The 27,172-nt window shown below is 43.5% G+C and overlaps 1 long non-coding RNA gene across 7 annotated transcripts; it reads right to left on the bottom strand.

The window, feature by feature from the left end:
• Positions 1-1,084: 1,084 nt before the first annotated feature.
• On the bottom strand, positions 1,085-27,067 carry LOC116810840 (uncharacterized). 7 transcript variants are annotated; one of them, XR_009212466.1, is made up of 11 exons: positions 26,696-26,991; positions 21,643-21,917; positions 17,883-17,961; positions 16,515-16,568; positions 14,915-15,006; positions 10,874-11,111; positions 10,701-10,788; positions 6,891-6,980; positions 4,816-4,987; positions 4,026-4,073; positions 1,144-1,657 (listed from the first exon to the last, which is right to left on the bottom strand). It is a non-coding gene; the product is annotated as an uncharacterized LOC116810840 (long non-coding RNA). The 7 variants fall into 7 exon arrangements; XR_009212468.1 differs by having other exon boundaries at positions 1,144-1,723; positions 10,874-11,016; XR_009212461.1 differs by having other exon boundaries at positions 10,874-11,016.
• Positions 27,068-27,172: the final 105 nt, after the last annotated feature.

The raw sequence follows: 27,172 nt of genomic DNA, 5'->3' as shown, positions 1-27,172 counted from the left end.
CTATCTATTAGAAGATGGCCTTTCCCTGGTGCCAGCTGTGACCAATGATTACTTTAGAGAGACAGTTAACAACCGCCTGACCGTCACCTGATGGTCACCCAATGCTCCTGGTGTGTGTGAGGCGGGGGGGGGGGGGGGGGGGGGGGCCCTCTCCCACCCTGCTCATACCACACTAGCTACCCACTGTAACATAGTGAGACCCCATCTCTAACACACACACACACACACACAAAGCCTGGCACGGTGGTGTGTGCCTATAGTCCCAGCTACTTGGGAAGCCGAGGCAGGAGGATCACTTGAGCCCAGGAGATTGAGGCAGTGAGCTATGATTGTGCCACTGCACTCCGGCCTAGATGACAGAGTGAGAACCTGTCTCAAAAAAAAAAAAGTTCTGGATATTGGTTGCGCTTAACACTACTTGAACAGTACACTTAAAAATGGTTAAGATGGGCCAGGCACGGTGGCTCAGGCCTGTAATCCCAGCACCTCAGGAGGCCAAGGTGGGTGATCACTTGAGGTCAGGAGTTCAAGATCAGCCTGGCCAACATGGTCAAATCCCGTCTCTACTAAAAATACAAAAATTAGCCAGGTGTGGTGGCACCCACCTGTAATCCCACCTACTCGGAAGGCTGAGGCAAGAGAATTGCTTAAACCTGGGAGGCAGAGGCTGCAGTGACCCAAGATCGTGCCATTGCACTCCAGTCTGGGCGACAGAGTGAGACTCCCTCTCAAAAAAAAAAAAAAGGCTAAGATGATAAATTTTATGCTATGTGTACTTTATCACAATGAAAAATAAAAATCAAATTAAAAATATCTTGGGACTCCAAAGGAGGCTAATTTATCCAACAGTCAGAGGAAGTGGTCTCTGAGTTTAAGTTAAGCCCAGAAGCATGGGTGGGATGGTGACAATAGCAGCTAATGCTCTGCCCTGAGCCTTTCATGTACATGAACTTGATTAAACCTCTCTATACCCCACCAGATGGATGCTATTATTCTCTCCAGCCTGACTCCGGAATCCAAGAGAAAGGCAGAATTCTTTGATTTATCTTTTGGTTTATCTCTTTAAAAATATCAGATGCCAGAATATTCCCACAGAATGTCCAAATCAAGAGAAGAGAAAGAAGTAAATGTAGGTTTCTGTAGTCAATTGTATTCACGTGGAGATATGTTGTTTATAACTTTAAATAGTGTTCAGAAAACTCCAACAAAGGAATGGGCATCTTATAAATGTTTGTAAGTATGTAATTATGATACTCATCTTTTGAATCTATAAAAATTAGAAATGTCCCTAGAAAGTTTTGCTATGTGACAATGGAACTAAAAATAAAACAGCTACAGCTATCATCTACTCAATGCTTGGTTTCATTTGACAAAAAAATAAGTATTCTTAAATTTTTTTTTAAATAAAAGAGCTTCTGAAGTGGTGACTTCTGCATGCCTGAGCCTGGCAACACTTCACAGCACCCCTCCTTCCTCTTCTCCGCACGAGCCAGCCTTGGTTGCGTCACTACTGTCCCAGTCCAATCAGACGCAGAATAAAAATGAAAAGGTTGATGATGTCCAAGTAGATGTTCAGGGCAGCAAAAACGTACTCTTCAGGGTCCAGGGAATAATGGTGGTGCCCTCCCAGCATGAGCTGCACATCCATCACCAAGTACTTGAAGAAAAGGAAGAATTAGCTACTTAAATGGTACATTTCTATGAAATAAGTGTCCCAAATGATCTGGAAAAAAAATATTTTAGCATCAGGAGAAACACTGTTGAAAGTCTGTTTTGGGCCGAATATGTTATTCTTACGGCCCCAGTCGGTCACTGGGTCCCCAAGTTTGTACTCTATAAAAGCAGGTGCCTCACCTGAGCTGCGAATCCCTTCTCCCCCCTTTCTCCCTGTGTCTCATTTCAGCACCTTTGGAAGGAAAGAAAGCTAAGGTGGCAAATTATTCCAATTTGCCCAAGACTCTGATATTCTGGGAAAGTCCTCAGTCCCAGGCAAACTGGGATAAATTCATCATCTTTATAAAAAAGGAAAAAAAAAAAAGCCCCAATGGCAGGGCATGCAGCTTTGCTCTCAGCCTTCATCTATCACCCTGGAGTCCCAGCTCCTTTGCAGAAGTGGTTTTCTTTCCCTTGCCTCCCCAAATCTCTGGCTTTAATTCATTACTTCTTGTAAGAGGGGATATAATGACCCTCAATCATTTCACAGACATGCATGGGATGGTTAGGACTGTAGCTTCTCGGGAGAGGTTATGTGCTTGAGGGCATACAGGAACATGGGAGAGTGAGATGAGCTCACTCCAGTGGTGCCCTGCTCGTCCAGGAGGAACAGGGCTCAGGATACCACCCAAGACAAAACCAACCCACAGGGAAGCCCCAACCAGGATTCAGACTCCTGTGAGCATTTGGGAATGAGGCACCCTGCCTCACCCGCATGGCCCCAACTCTGATACTTAAGCTTCCCCCAAAATTCAATTTCCTTTTCCAGCAATTTGTTTGGCATTGGATAGACTTGTTTGAGTCTACAATCGTTTTTACTCTGCCTGCAAACGGGAAACAGAAACATCAACATACTTTTGCATGGAAACGTTGTTTGCAAGCATCAACACAGCAAGCATCAACACAAAAGGTCCAAGAGTGTAGAAATAAAGGAATATGAATGCAAATAATTTCCCTTTATAATAGGAAAAGAAATGAGAAAACTGAAACGTATATGCTTAACCTTGTCTACACCCATACCACCCTAAACACACCCGATCTCGTCTGAAATGTATATGCTTAACCTTAACCTCCTGGTGTGAATTTTTCTAACATTTGAAAGATGTAACACAACTCCAATAACAATAAAAAGGAAGCAAAATGTGGATAGTTTTTATGCCTAATGATAATATATGGGGTTCATTACATCATTCTCAATACTTCTGGATATGTTTGGAAATTTTGAAAATAAATAATATTAAAAAATAATATCTTGGCTGGGCACAGTGGCTCATGCCTATAATTTCGGCACTTTGGGAGGTACCAAGGCAGATAGGATTGCTTGAGCTCAGGAGTTTGAGATTAGCCTGGGCAATATAGCAGGAACTTGTCTTTACTAAAAATAAAAATGAAATCAGCCAGATGTGGTGGCATGTGCCTGTAGTCCCAGCTACTGGGGAGGCTGAGCTAGGAGGATCGCTTGAGCCTAGGAGATAGGGCTGCAGTAAGCCAAGATCATGCCACTGCACACCAGCCTGGGTGATAGAGCAAGACCCTGTCTCAAACAAACAACAACAAAACCCTGAAAGATGTGATATGATAAAAGCATGAAATGGAATTCCATGCAGCCCTTGAAAAAGATTAGTTGGACCAGGTCTGCTAATATGCGGAGGCCATTATTTTTAAGTGAAAAAGCAAACGCAGGATGTTATACATAGTATAGCTACGTTTGTGTAAGAAGAAATGGTGCCTGTGTGTAAAAAAGTTCTAAAAGGATTCCAAGAAACTGTTAACAGTTGTTCCTTCTAGGGACAGGGGATAAGAGAAAGATTTTAATTTTCATTTTATAATCTTCTATGTTGTTTGAATTTTAAAATGTGTGCATGTATTACTTTTTAAATAAAACATTCCTTAAAATAGTTTTAAAGATACAACAGCAAGAGATGGGACTAAGTGGAAGGAAAGACATTCCCAGATACATTAGCAGTGACTTCCACCAGTTCTCTAGGAGAAGTTTCTATTGTGAAAGAATAGAAACTGGTCTGGAGGGAGAAACAAAAAAGAAACCACACCCCTGCTACAGTAAGTTTCAAAGCTTATAAATAATTCTTCATTCTTTTCTGAAATATTCACTCTTTCAACAAAAGTGATGTTTTCGTGGATCTGAACGACCATCCGGCTCTCCTGCGGGTAATGGTTTTAAATATGATCCTTTAAAAGGGAGCTGAAGAGTTTCCAGTGAATTCCTAACCCCATGTGACTCCAGGCCTAGCACAAGGACTTGTCAATGCACATACCACACTCTTACCAAAGAGATGGAGCAATGGACTTACGAGTGAGAAGAGCACAGTTCCGAGTCCAGCATACAATAGATGCAGCCGCTGCAAAGAGAAAAGATATGGCTATATATGAAGAAAAATATTTGGAATAATGAAAGGGGCCACTTAGGTCACTGCTGCCAGATAAGGAACCAATATTAAGAAAGCTGAATCTATGGGGGAATTCATCTTTTCTTTTTTTTAAAATTAAATTTTATTTTCTTTCAATAGCTTTTGGGGAACAGGTGCTTTTTGGTTACATGGATAAGTTCCTCAGTGGTGACTACTGAGATTTTGGTGCATTCGTCACCTGAGCAGTATATACTGTATCCAATATGTAGCTTTTTACCCTCATGCCCCTCCCACCCTTCCCCGCTAAGTCCCCAAAGTCCATGATAGCATTCTTAGTCAACAGCACCCACTCAATTCCAATAAGCAAGCAAATAAAAACTAAGCTTACACATGCTAAATAATATTCACCAAGTAAATGCTAAACGTCTCATGCATGGCAGGGCAAGTAGAATGTATTAGATGTATTTCACTTCTTGCCCCATCCACAGAGCCCTTCTAGAGAATCTGCCCTCTCCTCTCAGTTCATGGAACAGGAAGCCTTGGGGTCATAATGACCTTTACACATCCTAGCTAGAGCTGATTGACAAGCAGTGGAAGACCCCAGCTCCAAAAACAGTGAGTCTGATGACCGATCAGGGACTTCTGATATGTGAGTGGGCGTAGACAGATGCACCAGTCCAGCTGGAAATCAATTCTCAGGATAGAGGGAACCAAGTAGCAGAGGCTGTTGTACCTTTAGCGCGTGCTGGCACTATTACTGCTATAAGCAGAGGTGGCTAGTCAACTCAGCCACAGAAAGGAAGGCAGGGTTTTCGTTCCTGGGAATCCCAGTTCTTCTTCCCACCTAGGAGGTCCATGAGTTTCTCTGGCTCTTTGCCTCAAGCTAGTCTGAGTGGTATCTGTTCCTTGCAACACAAACAGCCCTGGTCAGAATATGGAACTAGTCTAAATGCCAAATGGCTTAGTTCTACTGGGGAAGAGGATTAGAAAATGGAGTACAACATCTGAAAAAAATATGGCATTAACTCTTCAGGATGAGAAAGCTGGTTCTGAGAGGGGTGGGCAAAGCACTGCCAGCTTTCAACAAGGATAGGTTCTTGGTGAAGATGATCAGAAGCCAGTGACACAGTCTGGGAGACACAGTATTTCCAGACTGAGCTAATAGTAAGAAAACACCTGATCATAGGAGTCCACAGGTTTCAAAATTGCCAACGTCCAACAAGCATGTAGACTTAGGGAATGGCTTCAACAAAGTCTTCCATTTGAACACGTGTGCAAGATTGTAGATATTCGTGAAAGAAAATTTAGAATGGGAATTAAGACCTATCTATCTAGTAGGAAACAGTTTTTTAACTTCACCTAAGTTATACTGTAAAGACCTATGGAACCCACCTAATATTTGCATTATTACTACCAATATCTCTGCTGTCATTAGTAAGTAGAGAGCTGGGGCCTTTTAAGGCCCATCTTTGTGATGCCTTTGAGTTTATCTCTAAAGTGCAGGTGCCACCTTCCTAGCTCTAAGCCTAAGGGGTCAGTCATAACACTAAACCAATCCAGGAAGAACTGTTCATTCTATGTATGTCTGAAGATCATGTAAATAGTCCACTTGTTGCCAAAGAAACTCCTTGGTTCAGCATTGGGACCAAGTTGGCCTTAAGGTTTTAGCCAAAAGGGTCCCAGGCCCCAGACCAGCTCTCAGTGGATCTGGCCTCCAACAGGGCCTCCACATAGGGGCCACTCACAGATTGCCAACACCAGGCCAGATCACACCTCTCAGTCTCTACAGCCCTTCAGAGTCAGTCCATGGACGGTGCAATGATGTGGGAAGAGCATGGTCACTCAAGTCACCCTGACCTGGCCTCAGTGCCACCCCAGCCACTCACTCCCTGTGGGATATAGATGAATTATTTAATTTCTCTGAGTCCCTTTTCTTTTCTATAAAATAGATGAGCTATGTACTTTTCAGGAATGTTGTCAGAACTGAATGTGATGTTTTGTGAAAAACACATAGGTCTATGACCAATATCTAGTAAGAATTCAATGAATATATTAAAGCAAAAAAAAAAACAAAAAACTAGAATTGGAAAATAAGGAGCCCCCTCTAGGCTGCTATCAGAAAGGCCCAAACAAGCCTTTCTGTACCACTCCTGGTACTTCAAACAAGCAGCACCCAAATATAGGAGAAGGAATCTGGCCTGCCCTCATGGGTAGGTTCACCTCAAGACCCTCTTGGAGAAGGACAACTGTCTAGGGTTGTAGCTCAATATTCACGCACCAGAGCTTCTGTCCATGGTGCCTCCTAACGACCACTGTGGGGTCCACTAGGATCTGTCTCACAGACCTTCATTTACCAGGAGAGGAATGGAACTGACCACAGGCACAGATGCTGTGCTGTGCAACCCATTGCAGTTTGCACTTAGGCCATACTTCCCACTTCTCAGTCCTTGCTGGGAGCAACAGGGCCCTTCCTGGAAGACACGGGACCACCCTGATGATTGGCTTTAGCTCTAGGACTTCCTGATGGCCTTGCTGAGCTGCCTTCAGACCACGCCATGTTTAGAGTGCTCCCACCCAGCCTCCCCTCCCTCTCCTTCACTCGAGGCCTGATAGGCCGTCATGATCTGACAGCTCCCCCAGCTCTTGGCTCCTTGCCCCTTTTCTCTCATAGGCATTTCTCCTACTAAAATCCTGGCACGCTTATCCCCAACTCCATGTCTGCTTCTCAGAGGACCCAGACTAACATAACCAGCACTTCATCTATATGTTTAACAATTCTCTGAGGTTTCCCAGTAAGATCTCACTTACATATGATCGCACGAAGATTAAGATAATTCCATAGATTAAAAGCACGAAGCAGAAAACGAACAGTGCTCCATTTAGCAAGGTAAAATCCCACTGAGGAAACATAAGCAGCATAAACAATTCAGTTATTATCGATAAGAAATTTTAGGATGTTTAAAGATGCATCTTATACCCCGTAGAAACTGGCCCATTGCTAATTACCCTGATCAATTCCAAGAACCATGGAAATTCATTAGCTCCAACCACTAAAAAGTGCTACATAAAAAGTGTTATATTGACTGGGAGAAAAAGGTAGAAGTATGGGTGAAATGCCAGTAGCCATGAGTTGATAATTTTGGAAACTAGGTAATGAGTACTTGGGGGTTCATTACATTATTCTATTTTTGTACTTACATGAAATTTCCCATAATAAAAAAATACATTGAATAAGTAGGATGTATATTTGAAGATATAGGATGATCATAATCATTCATATGTTCAAAAGCATGTACATAGAAAACATTAGCGGAGTGAAATATGCCAAGATGTGAACTGGCTATCTTTTTCACATTTATATGCATACGTTTTAACAAAAGTATATACTAAGCTTCCAAAAGTTACTGCTAATGATTCTTTTGTAATTTGGAAATGTATCGATGTGATTTTTGTTTTTGTCTTTATAAATCAGTGACCCAAATCAGCCTAAGGAGATTAAGGTTTTCTTAAGAAAGAGGATGTTTATCTTCTGGCCTAAAAAAAATTAGATTATGCAGACAAACAAGAGCCTTTAATTCAGTATATTTTATTGCAGGAGCATTTTCCTAATTCTTTTGTTTCCCCCTTTTTCTCCCTACCCTTAATACGTCAAGAGAATAATCCAAAACACTGGTTCTCTGAGTGCGGTTCTCAGACCAGCAGCATCAGCACCACCTAGGAAATTCATATTATCGGGCCCCACCCCAGACCTACTGATGCAGTGACACAGATTGCAGGGCCCTGCAATCTGTGTTTCAACAAGGGCTAGGGGTGATTCTGGTGCATGATAAACTTGGTCTAGGGTTGTGCTTTCACTACAGTAGCCACATATGGCTGTTGAGTGCTTGAAATGTGGCTGGTCTGAATTGAGGTGTGCTATAAGTTAAAATACACAACTGGATTTCGAATTTCAGCTCAAAAAAAGTAAAATATCTCTTTCATATTTGGGTTATGTGGATTACATGTCAAAATGGTAATGCTGCATATATATATATATATATATATGGTTAAATAAAATATACTATCTAAAGAATGTTACCTGTCCCTTTTGGCTTTTTACTGTAGTTACTAGAAAATTTAAGAATATACGTATGACTTGCATTTGTGGCTCACATTATCCTTCTCTTGGACAACCCAGGTCTGGAAAGCAGTAAATCTGGCTTAGGACAGTGAAACCCTAAGGCTTGCTCCTTGTTGGCAGAAAGAAGATGTGACATCATTAAGGAAGGATAACTGGGGTGAGGTAAATTCAGGTGGGGAGCCCTGTCAGCTCTGACCAAGCCCAAGAGAGAGCAGGTTCCAAGTCACGCCTGTGGGGGGTTGTCAGCTTCAGAGGCCCACGGAGCAGGCAGTCACTCTGGGATCCAGGTGACAGTCATTCAGGAATAATGGTGGACAGTACCATCCCCACCCCATCGTCGCCCTGTCCCCTTCTTGGCCAGTGCCAAGAGCCCACACAAACCACAGTCACATCCCATATTCCCAGGCCCCGCTTTAGAGAGAAAGGCAGGGAGACAGGGAGGCTGAGCAGCTGAGCATTTTGTATCCACATGACAATATCACCCAGCCCAAAGGAACTGCTTCAACTGTGAGGTCCAATTACAGTTAAACCAAATGGACATTTAGTTAATTTTCTCCCTGCTAAGTGGACAGTTGGAGTTCATGAAAAAACTCAGACTCATTGTGTTCCTACATTTCCTTTGCACCACTTGGGTTGTGGTTGGACTGAATTTTGCCATCCCCAACACATTACTTAATAAGGGAGAAAAATGTGGTTGACCATGGGTTCAGCTGTCTTTCAAAGTCATCAATGTGAATACCATCTTTAAAGTATTTTATGGCCGGGCATAGTGGCTCATGCCTGTAATCATAGCACTTTTGGAGGCGAGGAGGGAGAATCACTTGAGCCTAGGAGTTCAAGACAAGCCTGGGCAACATAGGGAGACGCCTACTCTACAAAATATTTAAAAATTAGCCAGGCGTGGTGGCAAATGCTTGTAGTCCCAGCTACTTGGGAGGCAGAGATGGGAGGATCACTTGAGCCCTGGAGGTAGAGGCTGCAATGAGCCATGTCTGCACCACTGCACTCCAGCCTGGGTGACAGAGCAAGAGCCTGCCTCAAAAATAAATAAACAAACAAACAATTAAATAAAATACTTTGCAATGTAATATTCACTCCCCTGAACCCAGGTCATAGGTTACCTGTGACTTAAAATACTAATGGGCTTTTTAAAAAGTATTCTGGCAGTTTAGAGGATTTTTTTTTTTTGAAATGGAGTCTCATTCTGTCACCAGGCTGGAGTGCAGTGGCACGATCTCGGCTCACTGCAACCTCCGCCTCCCGGGTTCAAGCGATTCTCCTGCCTCAGCCTCCTGAGTAGCTGGGACTACAGGTGCACACCACCACACCCAGCTAAGTTTTGTGTTTTTAGTAGAGACAAGGTTTCACCATGTTGGCCAGGATGGTCTCGATCTCGACCTTGTGATCCGCCCGTCTCGGCTTCCCAAAGTGCTGGGATTACAGGTGTGAGCCACCGTACCTGGCCAGCTTAGAGGATTTTAAACGGCTTAAGGAATCTGTGCATTCAACTGTGGCCCACCTTACTCATTGCAAGGAAGCCTGTCTATTTACAAATAGGCTGGTTTCTACAAATGGCCAGCTTTAAGATGGCAAATACTGATCTCATCATGAATTAAAGTTGAATCTCTAACTTTTGGTACCGTTTGACTAAATATCTAGTAGATCCTTCTGTCTCTCTGACACTTCTTTTTCCACCAGGAAAAGGCTAAAATTCTGCATGTGTATAAGATCTTCCTTATGATGTGTGCCAAACAGCTTGGGAAATGCACTCCCTTCTGTGTAAGTTATTTACCTGACTAAGGCCAGCCCATGCTTTACAAAAGGCAATTGACCAGAACTGAAAGGAGGGGCCGCAGGAAATGCTGCATCAGATCTCAAGAACACCCTATGGTTGGACAGAGGCTGAGCCATCTCACAATTCAACTGTAATAATCTCGAATTATGAGATGTTCTCTGGGACATCTTGGCATTTTGGAGCCTGGTAAAGTGTACAACTTTTAAATTTTTAAATTCCCTGTATCAGTCAGGGCCCCAGCAAGGAACAGATGACACACTCAAATAGGATGATTTGAGGAGGATTTGTTTGTAAAGGAACTCTCCACAGAAGTGTCTGCAGGCAACTAGAACAGGTAGTGAAGTAAGCTAGGCTGGCAGCCAGCCGAAGAGCTGTTACCAGCCCCAGGCCCAAAGGGGCAGTTATAGGAGCCCAGAAGGTTGTGTTGAGTTGGCCACCTTGTGACAGGCAGTGAATCTTGCTAAGGCACACCGCTAGCCCAAGAAGAACTTGTCATTGGGAGGAAGCCATAGGAATCAGTGCCTCTCTCTTCCTGCCTCCTGTCTCCAGCTGGAACTCCCCACTGGCCAAAGCCCATGGAAAGCCCTAAGGCAAGAGGGCCCTGGAGGTGAGACCTCCAGGACTGAGAGAGCAGGGGAAGGCATAGGAAAATGGGTTGGGGACAAAGGGACATACCTGGCACACTCCCTTAAATAATACCTACTTTTGTTTGTAGAGCAAACAAAGTGAGTGCTAGCGTCACCAGAGTGGTTGCAGCTGTTGCCCATAACACTTCCTCGGCCTTGTAGAAACTAAAACCAGAGACTGTGATTATTGTTCACATACATTCCAAGAAAAGCCCACACGAATCAAAGAAAATGTGTATCAAAGACTCACACTGATATGGCTCCTAGCAGCAGACCTTGAAGAGCTGTCTAAAAACAAAATTCACAATAAATCAGGAGCCTGCATCCCAAGGCATGGGGGCGAAGCCCGGAATCCAGAAGAGGTGATTTGAGGGGTGTGCTTCTGAGCAGGGTCTAGGGAGCAAAGGGGAATATGCACAGCCTGGTATACACAGCCACAGGGCAACTATGGGGAATAAATAGAATTCAATATTTCCGTAATATCCTCCCTAGGATGGACAAGAGAAAATTTTATTTATTAGTAAACATTTCTTTGAACACAATAGTAACTTTAACATGCTCAGTGAATTAAACATGTATTAATTATGAATGTAGAAACCAAGGTAAAAAGGTTCATTTGTAGACCATATTGTCATTCATCAAAGGGGGCCACCCACCCGGTATCAATGTTTCATCAGGACAGGATATGCGGTATCTAAACTTCATAACATTCTGGGTACAGACGCTTTCCACGGCACCTGAGGGAGAGCCTTCCAACCTCAAACATGGGATGAGAAACAAGGTCTTGCCAGGGCCGGAGATGGGGCTGGAGGGCAGATACTGGCAGAGCAGAGTGTGGAGCTGCGCCTGCAGGGGCCAGCCCCAGGCTTAGGAGGACTGTCATCACCCAAATAGAGCCAGGGGTGCAGGGAAAGGTGGGATAGGGGCAGGGGCTGAGAGCCAGCAGGCAGTCAGGCTGGAGGATGAGACCAAGAAAGGCAGTGAGGTTGTGCCCAGGCCTACAGTCAGGCCCACCAAGGTGTGAGGACGACAGAGCAGTGGCCGCAGGGCTGAAGGCATGCCCAGCTCCAAGGCTGCTCTGCCAGAGGCAAATCCAGAGACTGGGCTGACCCACTGGTCCACGGGCAGAGCCGGGAAAGACTCCTCCAGTCTCCAGGGGTAAAAATGAAGGCCCATCCTAGTACGAGGCCTGCAAGAGAAGGCTTTGAACTCCCACTGGCCAAGGATGGCCAGGAGCAGAGGCTGGGAAAGAAGTGGAGTCTCCAAAGTCCTGGGTCACCCCTCTGGCATTTCCAAACCCGTGGGTAATTGCCTGATTCTCTACTTTGTAAAACTTAATGAAGTAGGCCATCTCTATTTCCATTATAGGGAAAACAGTGTATCCAATCTCCGTACAAATGATATTTAATAATGTGCTCGCTTCCAACCTTCCTCTCCAGATGCCTTTCTTCCTCTTATACTGGATCAGTTGCTTCCTATTTCTCCAGCTCCAGCAGCACATGAAGGAGGTGTGCATGTGTGTGGTGCGGGTGGTGTATATGTGAGTTTGTGAGTGAGGTGTGTGTGGTGTGCGTGCCTGTGTGTCTGTGTAATCTGTGTAAGTGTGTGAGCGTGCATGTGTACGTGGTATGAGTAGTGTGTGTAAATGTGTGGTGTGTGTATGACTGTGTGTATGTGCTATGAGTGGTGTGTGTAAATGTGTGGTGTGTGTGTGACTGTGTGTGTATGTGGCATGAGGGGTGTGTATGGTGTGAATGGCGTGAGGGGGTGTGGGGTGTGTGTGACTGTGTGTCGTGTGTGTAAATGTGTGACTGTATGTGTAATTGGGAGCGACTGGGAGGAGACAGGGAGAGAGAAGAGTAAATGGTTTCAAGCTAGAAAATGGCTTTCGGTTTTTGAAAGAGTGGAAGAGAGAGTAGGAAGAGGCCGTGGAAGTCACAACTGTCTGAAGACTTCAAGAGCTCAGAACATGGGCTCAAGAGGCCAAAATTCTATGGGACAAAAGCTGCTGTCAGTGAATGTGTTTTCCTTTTTTCCCTCAACTCCTTTTCTGAAATGGGCTTTTTCCCATATGTCTTCTAACCCTTGGGCATGACGTTAAGTCTGGAAAACAACTAATGCTTTGCCTCTGTATAATATCTCCTCTTTTAAGCCGTTACTTGCTTTGAGATAACAGCAAAACCTCAGAGATGAGAGCTTCCTTGGAGACCAATAACTTTTATCTCTTGTAATAAACGTTAAGGCCATTTAAAATTTTTAAGTAAAAAACTCAAACATTTCTGGGAAACCGGCACGCCCTCCTGTCGCCCTTCCCCACCGTCTCGGCTCCCAGATTCCCGCTTCCAGCCCCGCCCAGCTCTGAGTGTGATCTGTGCTGTCAGTGCAGGAACTGGGACACCCCACTGCTGGCCTGGGCAGTGAGCAGAGCACCCACACCAGCTAAGGAAGCCTCCTCTATGCTTTGGCAGGTGAGGAAATGTCCAAATGTGGACAGCAGGCAACCCGTCTTCTCCAGCCTCAGGAGCCAGCTATTCCTCCCAGCATGTAAATCCCCAGGGTCGCTACACGGTACTGGTGCTGAGTCTCACCAACGGTCACGTGTTCTTGCTCGCTTTGACCACCAGGGGGCGCAGAACCAAACCTAGGCTCCAGACGCGTGCGTAGGACTTGATGCATTTTGTGCACGAAATCTAACCATTATCTTTATTTTTCTACCCTATTTTTCCTTTCATCAGATTTCTCTATTAATTGATCTTATCTTCGTATATTATGGATATTTTTATAAGCCACCTCAAGTCTGATTTGGAATCAGATGGGAAATAAATCAATTGGCAAATGAATCTTCCCGTGAAAGAATGGTAACACTGCTTGGGAAGAAATGCCAACCTTCCCAAAAAAAGAATCGTTTGCTGGCCGGGCGCGGTGGCTCACAACTGTAATCTCAGCACTTTGGGAGGCCGAGGCGGGCGGATCACCTGAGGTCAGGAGTTCGTAGACCAGCCTGGCCAACACGGTGAAACCCCGTCTCTACTAAAAATACAAAAATTAGCCGGGCGTGGTGGCGTGCACCTATAATCCCAGCTACTCGGGACGCTGAGGCAGGAGAATCGCTTGAACCTGGGAGGTGGAGGTTGCGGTGAGCCGAGATCGTACCATTGCACTCCAGCCGTACCATTGCACTACAAGAGCGAGAGACTTCGTCTCCAAAAAAAAAAAAAAGAAAGAAAGAATCGTTTGCTGACAATCTCCTGAATCATACTGAGACGGTTCTAGGTTTTCATAAGAGGACCCAAACACTCTCGGAGTTACAATCTGTGAGCCTCGGAGAGACCACACCCCCGGGAGGCAAGAGGTTTGGCCTGACTGTTCCGCCTGACTCCTGAAGGATGCCAGGTCCCTGGGGAGGAGCCCTGCGACCTTTGGGGAGTTAAGCCCTGAGTTGGAATGCAGGAAAACTGGTGGAAATTCGAGTTCTATTCAGGTTTAGAAAAATCTAGGAGCTTCAGGTACCTGCTGAGAGCTGGCACGATCCTGGGGTTTCTGTGGGCAGCACAGAAAGGAATTGGCTGCAAGAAAGGGAGCCACCCTGGGTTCTGTGGTCTAGGGTGGCATCAACGACAGAAAATGGGCAGATGTGGCGAAGCCTTGTGAGTGGAAGCCACCACAATGAGGCGCTGGGGAACCCGGAACCCGGGACCAGGAACCAGGCTGCAGCTAAATCAGGAGAGCCCTCTCAGCCCCTGACTCTGCGGTGCTGGAAAAGCCCTCGTGAGCTGAGATGCATCTCAAGCTGTGGAAATGAGGAAGAACCTAGCTCAGAGATGGGTTCTGCTCCCAGTGGGACTTGAAGAAGAAATAAAATACATTTTACAAGAATAAAGAAATATAAACTTCTGGCACACGACTTTGTGAACTAGGCGTGGAACCCACTCTCCATAACAAAATGTGTTTGCGCCTGAGAGGGGTCCCAGCAACAGTCAGGTTAACTGTTCCCGAAGGGCAGCCCAGACTCGGGAGTGCGCGCCCCCAGGTGCCCTCATCAGAGGCAAGTGTGCCAGCACGAAGTCGCCCAGATCCCCAGATCCCCTAATCTGCTCAAAGGGTGTGATACCATCTCATAAGTTTACTACTTCATTACAAACAAAATTCCGCCAAGAGAACGTTTCACAAGTAATTTCTATCTGTATTATTCCACAGGAAGAGTTTCCACGATAAAACGAATGAACTTAATAATGCGACAAAAATATATTTCAGAGGTGAACTAGAACAGGTGCTGTCAAGGTTTACTTACAAACAATCCCAGGAGAATGTAATTTGCAGGCACCTGACGGGCGGAGATTCCCACAGCAAGCAAGTATAATAAGTACGGCAAAAAACGCTGGGCTGGAGGATAATTTAAAACCACGTGTTATTTGCTTTCAGAGACTATATCATAGCATATATTATACAGAGATAAATAGATGTAGATATAGATCATAGTAATAATTACCATGATCTTACTTATCTCATAGTATTATAAACAAAAATGTTAATTATTATTTTTGCCTTTTCGTAGTTTTTTTTTTTTTTTTTTTTTTTTTTTTCTGAGATGAAGTCTCACTCTTGTCGCCCAGGCTGGAGTGCAATGGCGCGATCTCGTCTCACTGCAACCTCCACCTCCTGGATTCAAGCGATTCTCCTGCCTCAGCCTCCCGAGTAGCTGGGATTACAGGCGCCTGCCACCACGCCCGGCTAATTTTTGTATTTTTAGTAGAGATGGGGTTTTACCATGTTGGCCAGGCTGGTCTACGAACTCCAGACCTCAGGCGATCCGCCCGCCTCGGCCTCCCAAAGTGCTGGGATTACAGGCGTGAGCCACCGTGCCTGGCCTTCTTAGCTTTTAAAATTAACTTTTCTCATTTCCATCCACAGATAGCTTATGGGGCATTAAAATATTTTTATTTTAAAATAATTATAGATTCACAGGAAGTTGCAGAGAGATAAAGAGGTCCAGTGAAATCTTCACTTAGCTTCCCCCAGTGGTTACATCTCATGTATTTATAGTACAGTACCAAAACCAGTAATTTGACATTGATACAGTGTATATATCATCTCTGTCATCGAATTATGACACAAATATATGTGCAGATGCATGTAACCGCCATCACAATCAAGATTCAGAACTATCTCTTCAAGAAAACATGCACAAAGACCTCTCTTATACTGCCCCAGCCCTGTATAGTGTGAAAGTCACCAGTGCCAAGATGGAGTCACTTAGGTCACACCCAGAATGGAGCCAGAGGTCATGAAGGAGGGGATCTTGTATATCTAAGATAAGAACTAGGCCAAAGACCTTTTAAAAATCTGCAAGAAATTTCTATATGCCCCACATGTCCCTACGTGTCCTGCCCACATGTGTATAACAGGGTATATCACAAAAAATTCCTCAAGATCACAGCATTCCAGCCAAGCTGCTCTCACAAAAACACTTGCCTGGCAATGGCTGTCTCCACCAATGAGTTAGCACCAGCTCCCATGACAAGCCCCTGTGACCAATGATCTTTGTTTCAAAATAATTTACAGACTTATCTTTGCCTTTTAAAGGCTTCTCTTATCCCAACCTCTCCATCATCCATCATGGCCTGTGTATCCCACCTCGCAATGCCCCTGCCACTTCCGAATACACTCTGCAGGAAGCCTCTCTCTCTATCGTTAATTTAGGTTGACAATAGTAACACCCACACCCACACACTCAACCCTAACTCCTGACAGCCATTAATTTGTTTATTTTTCATCCCTATAATTGTATCATTTCAAGAATGCTGTACCTTGTACCTCATTTTGAATAGTAAAAGAATCTCAGGCAATAGACAGTAGAAAAAACACATTGTATTAAGTCTGGTGATACTTACAAGATTGTATAGATGAACCAGGGGTTTTTGAGCACCCAAACTTTTAAGGCTTCCCTGGTTAAAAAAAAATTAATACAGTTTCACACAATAAATATTTCACTAACTAATATGATATTTAAGTAGAAATAAAGCAATATCATGAGAAGAAAGGAAGAAACCCTAACTGATGAATAATGACGGATGGGGAATGAAACAGTGAAACATTCTTTTTCTTAAAATAGATATATTCATAGTAAGTTATAAGTAAAATTTGGATGAATGCAAATGTCCTAATAAAGGTTTTTATTTTTAAAATGCTGAGATTGATATGTGTGCAAAGCAAAAGAACTCAACTTCTCATCTGTTTGTTTTATAAATACAGATTTTCTTAGGATATGTTTAAGCAGTGACAGATCATAGACCCTCAAATAAGTTCTTTTTGTTTGTTTGTTTTTTAGAGACATGGTCTTGCTCTGTTGCCCAGGCTAGAGTGCAGTGGCATGATCGCGGCTCACTGCAGCCTTGAACTCATGGTCAAGCATTCCTCTTGTCTCAGCCTCCTGAATAGCTGGGACTACAGGCATGTGCCACCACATCTGGCTAATTTTTATTTTTATTTTTGTAGAGATGGGGTTCTCACTATGTGGCCCAGGTTGGTCTCAAACTCCTGGCCTCAAGCAGTCCTCCCACCTCAGCCTCCCAAAGCGCTGGGATTACAGGTGTGAATCACTGCACCCAGCCCCCTCAAATAATTTCTGAATTTAACACTGTTCCAGCCTCCAAGGTCTCCATAATCTCACCCTTTTTTTTTTTTTTTTTTTTCCTTGAGAGAGCGTCTCTCTCTGTTGCCCAGGCTGGAGTGCAGTGGCTCAATCTTAGCTCATTACAACCTCCACCTCCCAAGTTCAAGCTATTCTCCTGACTCAGCTTCCTGAGTAGCTGGGGTTACAGGCATCCACCACTACACCTGGCTAATTTTTGTATTTTTAGTAAAGGCGGGGTTTCGCCATTTTGGCCAGGCTGGTCTCAAACTTCTGACCTCAAGTGATCCGCTAGCCTCAGACTCCCAAAGTGCTGGGGTTACAGACATGAACCACCACGCCAGGCTCACCTTTTCTTCTCTCTCCAGTTTTAACTGTTGAAACAGCTCAGGAGAAAATAAAAAAGAAAGCAGTGTCCAAAATAAGAGTTTAAAAAAAGTTTTTTAGCTTCGGTTAGGAAGTGAAAGTAAAATTCTAGAAATCTACCACCACCTTGGTCTAGGATTTGCCTCAGAAAAACAAAAACAGACAAACTATTTTTAAATGATCAAAATTAAATTAAGCTGATTCAATAAAAATTAATGTGAACAACCTAACACTTAATTCTACATCAGTCATAAAGACTTACCAGAAAATAAACACACCGGTAATTACCACAGTGAGCAACAACTGAAATGACAGGAGGAGGAACACTTTGATAATGAAAGCTGAGGAGACAGAAACATTATTTTTAGACACAATAGTCAAAAGTAACAACATAAATGTAATGATCTATTTTTGATATTTAATGAAAGGAATTTTTTTTTGCTCTTTTTTAAGGATGGGAAAGGCAGTGCTGGTTTACAGTCAGCAAATAGAATAACAACAAAAATGCAGCTCTATAGAACTTTTAGAGCACACTCAATCCAGATGGTTGGATAGAGGTGTTTTATTGGAGATCTGATGGCTTATTCATGGGAGCTCCAGAATTTTCTCTTTTTTTTTCTTTCTTTTTGGAACAGCGTCTCACTGTGTTGCCCAGGCTGGTGTGGAGTGGCACAATTTCAGCTCACTGCAACCTCTGCCTCCCAGGTTCAAGCGATTCTCATGCCTCAGCCTCCTGAATAGCTAAGATTACCACCACTCCCAGCTAATTTTTTTTTTTTTTTTTTTGTATTTTTTAAGTAGAGATGGGATTTCACCATGTTGCCCAGGCTGGTCTGGAACTCCTGATCTCAGGTGATCCACCTGCCTCGGCCTCTCAAAATGCTGGGATTGTAGGCATGAGCCACCATGCCTGGCCAAAATCCAGAATTTTCAAGACAAACTCAGGAATTTAATTCCTTGTCATGCACGCCCCATCCTCCTTAGGATCAAACATGATTTGAAAGCCTCACCATGTCACAGGCCCATCATTAGGGATCCAGCGACACTACCTCCCTTCACTAGAGAGCAGCAGTGCCTCAGGACTGCGGGGAGAGGGGGTGTCTCCCTGGAGATGGACTTGGGCTGCAGAGAGTTTGTGGAGATTTTCTGCCACTTTTCTCTCCAGCCTACCTGCCTATAGTAACTCTCTTCTCTTCTGCATCCTGATCCAGAAATAGATGACTTGGCGAACTGTACATGAGACCAAAGAGTTCCAAGAGAATAACAGGCCAACATACAAGGCACAGCACATGGGCACCTCTTTCTGCTTACATCCTGGGCCCTCTGAATATGGCACTGGCAATGGCAATTTGCCTTTTGTGTGGCTTTATCCCAATTTCAAAGGAAAAAAAAAAGAAGTAATGCTGCTTAAAATTAACTTACAGGATCATCGGCTGTCCTTTTGCTGAGCAGTTTCTATGCATAGGAAGTATGACAACAAAGCAGTGGGTCTAAACTGTCTTAATAAAAATACCAGAACATATATTACCAAGTTTATGCTGCCTACATTAAAATATTCATTTAGCTCACATTAATTTGGCATCTGCTATGTAGCAGGGACGGTGGGGGAACAAATATTAAATGTGGCCCAGGCTCACAAGAACAGACATAGAGATCAATGGAATCAAAGGGACAGTCCAGAAACAAACCTTTATATTTATGGTCAATTGATTTTTAACAAATGTGCCAGGAAAATTCAATGAAGAAAGAATAATCGTTTTGACAAATGGTGCTGGGAAGACTGGATATACACCTACAAAAGGATGAATTTGGATCCCTAACTAACACCAATTGCAAGCTATAACGTGGAGTCATAATGGCCATAGCAGCCTCAGCTACCATCTCATTGTAAGTGAATGAGAGCCCTCAACTCAAGACCAGCACAAGAGTTGACCAACTGAGTCAACCCACAGAATTATGAGAGATAATAAAATGGTTGCTGCTTTCTTTAAGTGGGCAAAGGATTTGAATAGACATTCCTCCAAAGAAGACATACGAATGACCAATAAGTATACGAGAAAATTCGCTAATGAAATGCAAGTCAAAAGGACAATGAGATAACACTTCACGAACACTAGAATGGCTATAACCAAAAAGACAGACAATAACAAGTGTTGACAAGGATGCAGAGAAACAGGAGCCCTCATACATTGCTGCTTGGAATGTAAAATGGTGCAGCCACTTTGGAAAAGTTTGGCAGTTCATCAAAATGTGAAACACAGAGTTATCCTATGGTTCAGCGATTCCTGGGTATCTACCCAAGAGAAGTGAAAACATGTCTACACAAAAACTTGAATATGAATGTTGATTGCAGCATTATTCAAAACAACCCAAAGGTAGAAACAACCTAATTGTCTGTCAACTGATAAATGTATAAACAAATGTTTTCTATTCAGGCAATGGAATTGTATACGGCCCATTCATAAAAGGAATGAAATACTGACACGTGCTACAACATGGGAGAACCTCGAAAACATTAAGCAAAAGAAGGAAATCACAAAAGACCACATGTTGTATGATTCCATTTACATGAAATGTTCAAAATAGATTCATAGAGAGGTCTGAGAGTAGATTAGTAGTTGGCAGGGGTTTGGGAGAGGGAGGATGGGAGTAACTGCCAATGGGTATGGGTTTCTTTTCTTTTTTTTTTTTCCCTTTGGTAAAGATGGTGTTTCACCATGCTGCCCAGGTTGGTTTTGAACTCCTGACCTCAAGTGATCCGCCTGCCTCGACCTCCCAAAGTTCTGAGATTACAGGCATGAGCCACTGCACCTAGTCTGGGTATGAGTTTCTGTTTGAGGTGACAAAAATGTTCTAAAATTGATCATGTTGATGGTTGTCAACTCTAAATATACAAAATACCAGTGAATTGTACACCGAAAAGGGATTTTTATTATTTGCAAATTATATCTCCATAATGCTGCTTTAAAAAATTACAGCTCCCATAACTCAATCCATTACCCTCCTATACTTTTCCTTTTCTCCACAACACTTTTATATTTTCATATACTATATTTTTTTTAATTGGACAAAGGCCAGCCTCTGCCCTCCAGGAGAGGCAGATATAAATAACTGACTCTTACACTGGCAAGGAGGCTCTACATATTTTTCAATTAGACCTGAAAGACTAATTCGATTAGACTCCTTAAGCCTCATTTTCTCACCTGTAAAATGGCAGTACAACTTCTGTATTTGTAGGATTGCTGTAAGGACGAAACGCAATAGTGTTGCCCTTGCACAACACCCTGTGTAGGCCTGATATTGATCTCAGAGACAGCCAGGTGCTTAGTGACATCCAATATCCCTGGTTTCCTCACTATTTGACCCAGATCTTGTTAAGGGTGGCAATGGGCTCAGCTGAACAACTCCAGATAGAGGTGGCCATGTGATACAGGTGGGTCAATGACATGGCGTTCAAAACTGTGGGTGGGGTTTCTAGAAATGCCTCTGAAAAGAAGACTGGCTTGGTCAACTCTCAGGATACCTGCAGCCCTCTCTTGGCTCTACTTTGCCTTTGGCTGTTTGCCTTTTCCTTCTCCTACCTCAAAGGCTAGAGCTTCAAAAGGCAGCTTTCCAGACACAGGAAAGGAGTGGTGAGGGCCACAGGGCGACCAATAGGATTCAAAGCTCATAGTCCACCTGCAAGTTGTCCAGGCCCTCAGAAGGCCTAAGGGTGGCAGAGTGGACACTTTAAAACTTAAGCCAATATTGTGGTATCACCTTTTATACAAGTAAAAACATTTTATGATCCATGATTAATTCATATTTCCTTAAAAAAAAAGTTATTCACCATATGTTTCTTATGAGTTTCTGAATGCCCTGGACAACTTGGAAGCAGTCAATTATAGCAGTCCTACATCATATTTTATGAGAAAGCGTGACTCAGACTAAAAACAAAATTATATCTGACAATCTACTCTGTGGAAACATTTTAAGAGAACATGTGCTCTTCTCTTCTAAAAAGGTAATTTCTTTATTCTCACCTCTGCGGACAGATGCGTCTGAGAAAGGATTGCCTAAAGTTGCATTGCTATCACCTGGGGTGACGTCATCTGAAATTTCTATCACCTAGGTATTGGACTGCTCGGTGTCCTTTGGCCGTGGCTTCTCCCGAGTTTCTTGTGGGCCAGCTGAAGATGAAGGTGTGTAGCGCTCACCAGATTGGGACTGGATGCTTTTATCTGCTGCTTTCCGAATCAGATGTTGATGATCTCCAGAACCAAAGTCTATTGGTTCGCTGACCTCCAAGTCCAATTTCCTAGAGGGGAAGAATTGTTTTTCATGGCCTTATGATCACACCTCTACAACCTTAGCATCCTCAGAATCATCAGGCGATTTCTTCTTAATTTTAACCGGCTTGGTTCAGTACTTACCAAGTTGGTGCTTAGTAAATATTTGTTAAATGAATGATAACATTTAAGATGAAACCCATGGAGTAAAATAATTTGATTGTATTATGAAATTAATTTTTTAATAAAATTTATTCAGCAAAAACTTAATGAGTACCAAGCATGAAGCTGCCCTTGCTGTCTCTGCCCTCAAAGAGCTTACATTTTGGAAGAGAGTATAATCAAGCAATCATATAAAAGGCAACATAGGTCGGGTGTGGTGGCTCACGCCTGTAATCCCAACACTTTCGGAGGCCGAGGTGGGCGGATCGCCTGAGGTTGGGAGTTCAAGACCAGCCGGCCCAACGTGGTGAAACCCTGTCTCTACTAAAAATACAAAAATTAGCCAGGCGTGGTGGCAGGCACCTGTAATCCCAGCTACTAGGGAAGCTGAGGCAAGAGAATCGCTTGAACCTGGGAAGCAGAGCTTGCGGTGAGCCAAGATCGTGCCACTGCACTGCAGGCTGGGAAACAGAGCGAGACACCAAAAAAAAAAAAAAAAAAAAAAAAAAAAAGGCAATATAAGCAGACCAGGAACATTGGAGGAAGTCCTGAGAGCCCTGAAGGAAATCTGGAGGACCTTGCAGGGAGTAGAAGAGGTTGTCAAAAGCTTCCAGAGAAATTGAAAGTTAGGCCATGGCTAGAAGTGAGTAGCGATTAGTCAAGTGAAGAGGTGGGGAGAGGTTTTCCAGACAAGGAACCAGCCTGGACCAGGACTGGAGAAGGCAGGGAGGGCAAGTTCCAGAAATGTACCTGGAGCAGGGAGTTTGAAGGGGAGAGTGGAATGAGGTTACACGGAGAAGTAGTGGGCATGCCTCTGAAAGGCTGGCAAGCCAAGTTAAGGAGTCTGGACTTCATCCTGAAGGCCATGGGTGTGATTGGCAGAATGGCAGTCCCCCAGTGATGTCCACGTCCTAGTTTTTGGAACCTGTGTCTATGTTATCTTGCATGTCAAAAGGAACATTGCAGATGTGATTAAGTTAAGGACTTTGGGATGGGGAGATTATCCTAGATTATCTGGGTTGGCCCAGTCAGATCACAAAGATTATTATGATCATAGGTATAACAAGGCAGCAGGAGGAGCAGAGTCAGAGAAGGAGATGTGACAACAGAAGTAGAGGTCAGAGTGACACAATTGTTGTCTTTGAAGATGGAAGAAGGGGGCCATGAGCCAAGGAACGCAGGTGGTCTCTAGAAGTTGGAAAAGGCAAAGAAATGGCTTTTCCCCTACAGCCTCCAGGAAGGAACCAGCCCTGCCAGAACCTGGATTTTAGCCTAGTGAGGTTGGTTTTAGGCTTATGACCTCCAGAACTGTAAGATAATAAATGTGTGTTGTTTTAAGTCATTCAGTTTGTGGCAATTTGCAACAGCAGCAACAGGAAACTAATATAATGGGGAATCAAGGAATGTTTCCCAGCAGGGACCCTTGGAGACCTCCTAGAAAGAAAGGTTACTCTAGGTAGTGTGGAGAATGGGCCAGACTAAGCCAAAGAGAGGCAGAGACCAGAAATCCAGATATGAGATGGCACTGGGCTTTGCCACAATGCCTTCCAGCCTGAACACAGTTCCTAAGAAACTACTACTAGGCCGGGCATGGTGGCTCATGCCTGTAATCCCAGCACTCTGAGAGGCTGAGGTGGGCAAATCACGGGGTCAGGAGTTTGAAACCAGCCTGGACAGCACAGTGAAACCCCATCTCTACTAAAAATACAAAAATTAGCTGGGCGTGGTGACGCACACCTATAGTCCCAGCTACTCGGGGGGATGAAACAGAAGAATCACTTGAACCTGGGAGGCAGAGATTGCAGTGAGCTGAGATCACACCACTGCACTCCAGCCTGGGTGACACAGTGAGAGTCCATCTCAAAAAACAAAAAAAGAAAACCACTACTAAATGGACAAAAAACTGAAAGCAAAAGGCCCCTATTAACCTTCTGGGTAACATGAAGTCTCAGGCAAGCCCCTGCTGCTGGCCTCCAGTTGCACAGAGAGTCACGAAGGGGCTTAAGAAGGACACTGCTGAGAGAGCAAAGACTCAGGCAAGCTGAAGGCCAAGTGGGAAAGGCATAAATAGAAGGTCTGAACAAAATGCCAGGTCTTGGAGAAGCAGATGCAGTGTGGGAAAGATGTCCCTTCTCCTCAATTTAATCTCCAAATTTTACACAATTCATTGGGATTTTTTTTTCAGTACTTGAAAATATAACTCCAAAGTTTATCAGAAAGAGTAAAGATGTGAGAATAATCAAGAAAAAAATTAGAAGGAGGAGGATTATGGTGGAGGGGATGGTGATTTACTTTTATCAGAATCAAAAGATTATAGAGCTTTATAATTAAAACTGTGGTAATAGTGTGGCAATGGATAAATAGATCAATGAGTTGGAAGAGATTCAAGAAACAGACTGATGTACAAAGGAGAATTTAATATTTGATAATGGTGAAATTTCAAATTATTGTCCCATGGTGGGGGAAAATTAACTATGTACTTGGAAAACAAAATAGAGTTTAATAGCTATTTCACATCTTATACAAACATGCATGCCAGATGAACTAAAGATATTATCATGAGTAGTAATAGCCATAGATATTCTACAAGAAAATACCAGGAATATTTGTGTAAATCTTTGCAAGAATGATACCATATAAGAACTGCTTTGGCCGGGCCCAGTGGCTCACGCCTGTAATCCCAGCACTTTGGGAGGCCAAGGCAGATGGATGACCTGAGGTCAGGAGTGGGAGACCAGCCTGGCCAGCATGGCAAAACCCCGTCTCTACTAAAAATACAAAAATTAGCCAGGCATGGTGATGGGTGCCTGTAATCCCAGCTACTCGGGAGGCTGAGGTAGGAGAATCGCTTGAACCCGGGAGGCGGAGTTTGCAGTGAGCCAAGATTGCATCATTGCACTCCAGCATGGGCAACAAGAACAAAACTCTGTCTCAAAAAAACACAACTGCTTGGCAGATTTGGGATACAGGAGCGCTTTAGATACCATTACAAATATTAAATGCGAAAATTTTTTTTTTTTTTTTTGAGACAGTCTGCCTCTGTCGTCCAGGCTGGAGTGCAGTGGTGCAATCTCGGTTCGCTGCAAGCTCCGCCTCCCGGGTTCATGCCATTCTCCTGACACAGCCTTCCGAGTAGCTGGACTACAGGCACCCACCACCACACCCAGCTAATTTTTTTTGTATTTTTAGTAGAGACAGGGTTTCACCGTGTTAGCCAAGATGGTCTCGATCTCCTGACCTCGTGATCCGCCCACCTCAGCCTCCCAAAGCACTGGGATTACAGGCGTGAGCCACTGCACCCGGCCAAAATGCTAAATTTTAAGTGTAATATTTGTGATATTTACTATACTGTAAGAAGAACTTTAACAAAGAAAAGATGGTCAACTCAGTAAGAAAATGAGAAAAGGCCAGGCACAATGACTTACAACTGTAATCTCAATGTTTTTGGAGGCCAAGGTGGGAGGATTGATTGCTTGAGTCCAGGAGTTTGAGACCAGCCTGGGCAACATAGTGAGATCCCATTTCTAAAAAAAAAAAATTAGCCAGGCATGGTGACGTGCCTGTAGTCCCAGCTACTCAGATGGCTGAAATGGGAGGATTTCTTTAGCCCAAAATTTCAAGGCGGCAGTGAGCTATGATTGTGCCACTACACTCCAGCCTGGGCAACAGAGCAAGATCTTGTCTCTAAAACAAAGAGAGAGACAGAAAAGAACATAAATAGGCAATTCATATGGTCAATAAACTTAGGAGACGATACCTCACAAATAACCAAAGAATTGCAAGTAAAAACAAAAAAGACTGGCAAAGATTAAAAAGATAAGTCTCAGAATTGCAAGAATTGCAAGAGAATTCAGAGCTACAAAATGACCTCCATGGACCCTATACATGTTTGTGTTCATGGGTCCCTTCCTCCAAAAAAATACTAAAAATTATATGTCATTAGTGCATTGGTATAAAGATGAATATAATCCTCTCTGGAGTCATTATATATTACATATTCATTATTATATTCACTTTTTTCTCCTGCTTTAAAAAATTAAAACGTGTTTATGGCCCCTAAAACTATGGTGAGTCCTAGGCACTGGGCCTACTTGCCTAGTAAGTATCGGTCCTGGGACACCCTCATGGGGGCATAAACGTTTGGGGGGTGGGTGGCAATTTAGCAGCATCTATCAGAATTCAAAATGTGTCTTACTTTAGACCCAACAGTTACATTTTTAGAAATTTATCCCATAAACCTATCCACACAGATAGGCAAAGACACATGTGTAAGGAAGTTCATTACACCATTCATTGTTTGTAACTACAAAAAAATTTTAAACAGTTTAAATATCCATCAGCAGGGGAATGGGTAAATTAATTTTGGCACAGGAAAAGGAAGATATATATGGACTGATGTGGAGAGTTCACTGTTACACACTTTTAAATTTAAAAACTAACATTAGAAAATAACATTGAGCAAGATCACATTAATGTTGTACATACACCCACACATACACACACACTTCCCGAGACTGGAAGGATACACTATAAACTGTTCATATGATCATCTCTAACCCAGCAGAGTTGGGAAACACACTCTGAATAGTATGAATTTTTACAAAGAGCATCTATTACTTATATAATAACAGAAAAAGATATTTACATTGTGAAAAGGAAATATTTCTCTTTTTGATAAAGTTTGGAGTCCTCCAAGGAAAGCGGTCTTCACGCAGAGCTGAGAGGCACTAGAGGATGCTCAGATAACCAAGTTGATTTCCTCTCCAGTGTCTTGCAAATCAGAAGGGGGAGAGGCAGCAAGATTTTGAAAGCACTCAAAAACAAAAACAAAAACAAAGCCACAGGCAACTGAGTTTTCCTCATGCAACTATATTTGGCTGGTGCCTGAATCACAAAATGAGGCTTTCACTTGGCGCTCAAGTAGCTCTCCCAGCTCCTGAGCCAGTGGTCGGTCATCCAAAGCCTGGGCAGGCGCTGGGACTGAGAGGCAATGTTCTGAGCGACAGTTAGGAGAGTGGCAGTTGGAACATGGGTGGACCTAGGTGGAGGGGCCCTAAGTCAAGCGCTAACTGTCAAGCCTCATTCTGGTCAAAGAGCCATGCCAATGCACTCCTTATTGTCT

This window comes from Hylobates moloch, unplaced genomic scaffold, assembly GCF_009828535.3.
Source record: "Hylobates moloch isolate HMO894 unplaced genomic scaffold, HMol_V3 SCAFFOLD_1, whole genome shotgun sequence".
In the NCBI taxonomy this organism is placed as follows: Eukaryota; Metazoa; Chordata; class Mammalia; order Primates; family Hylobatidae; genus Hylobates; species Hylobates moloch.
Note: the sequence above shows the minus strand (reverse complement) of the source record. Positions and strands in the feature narration are given on the sequence as shown.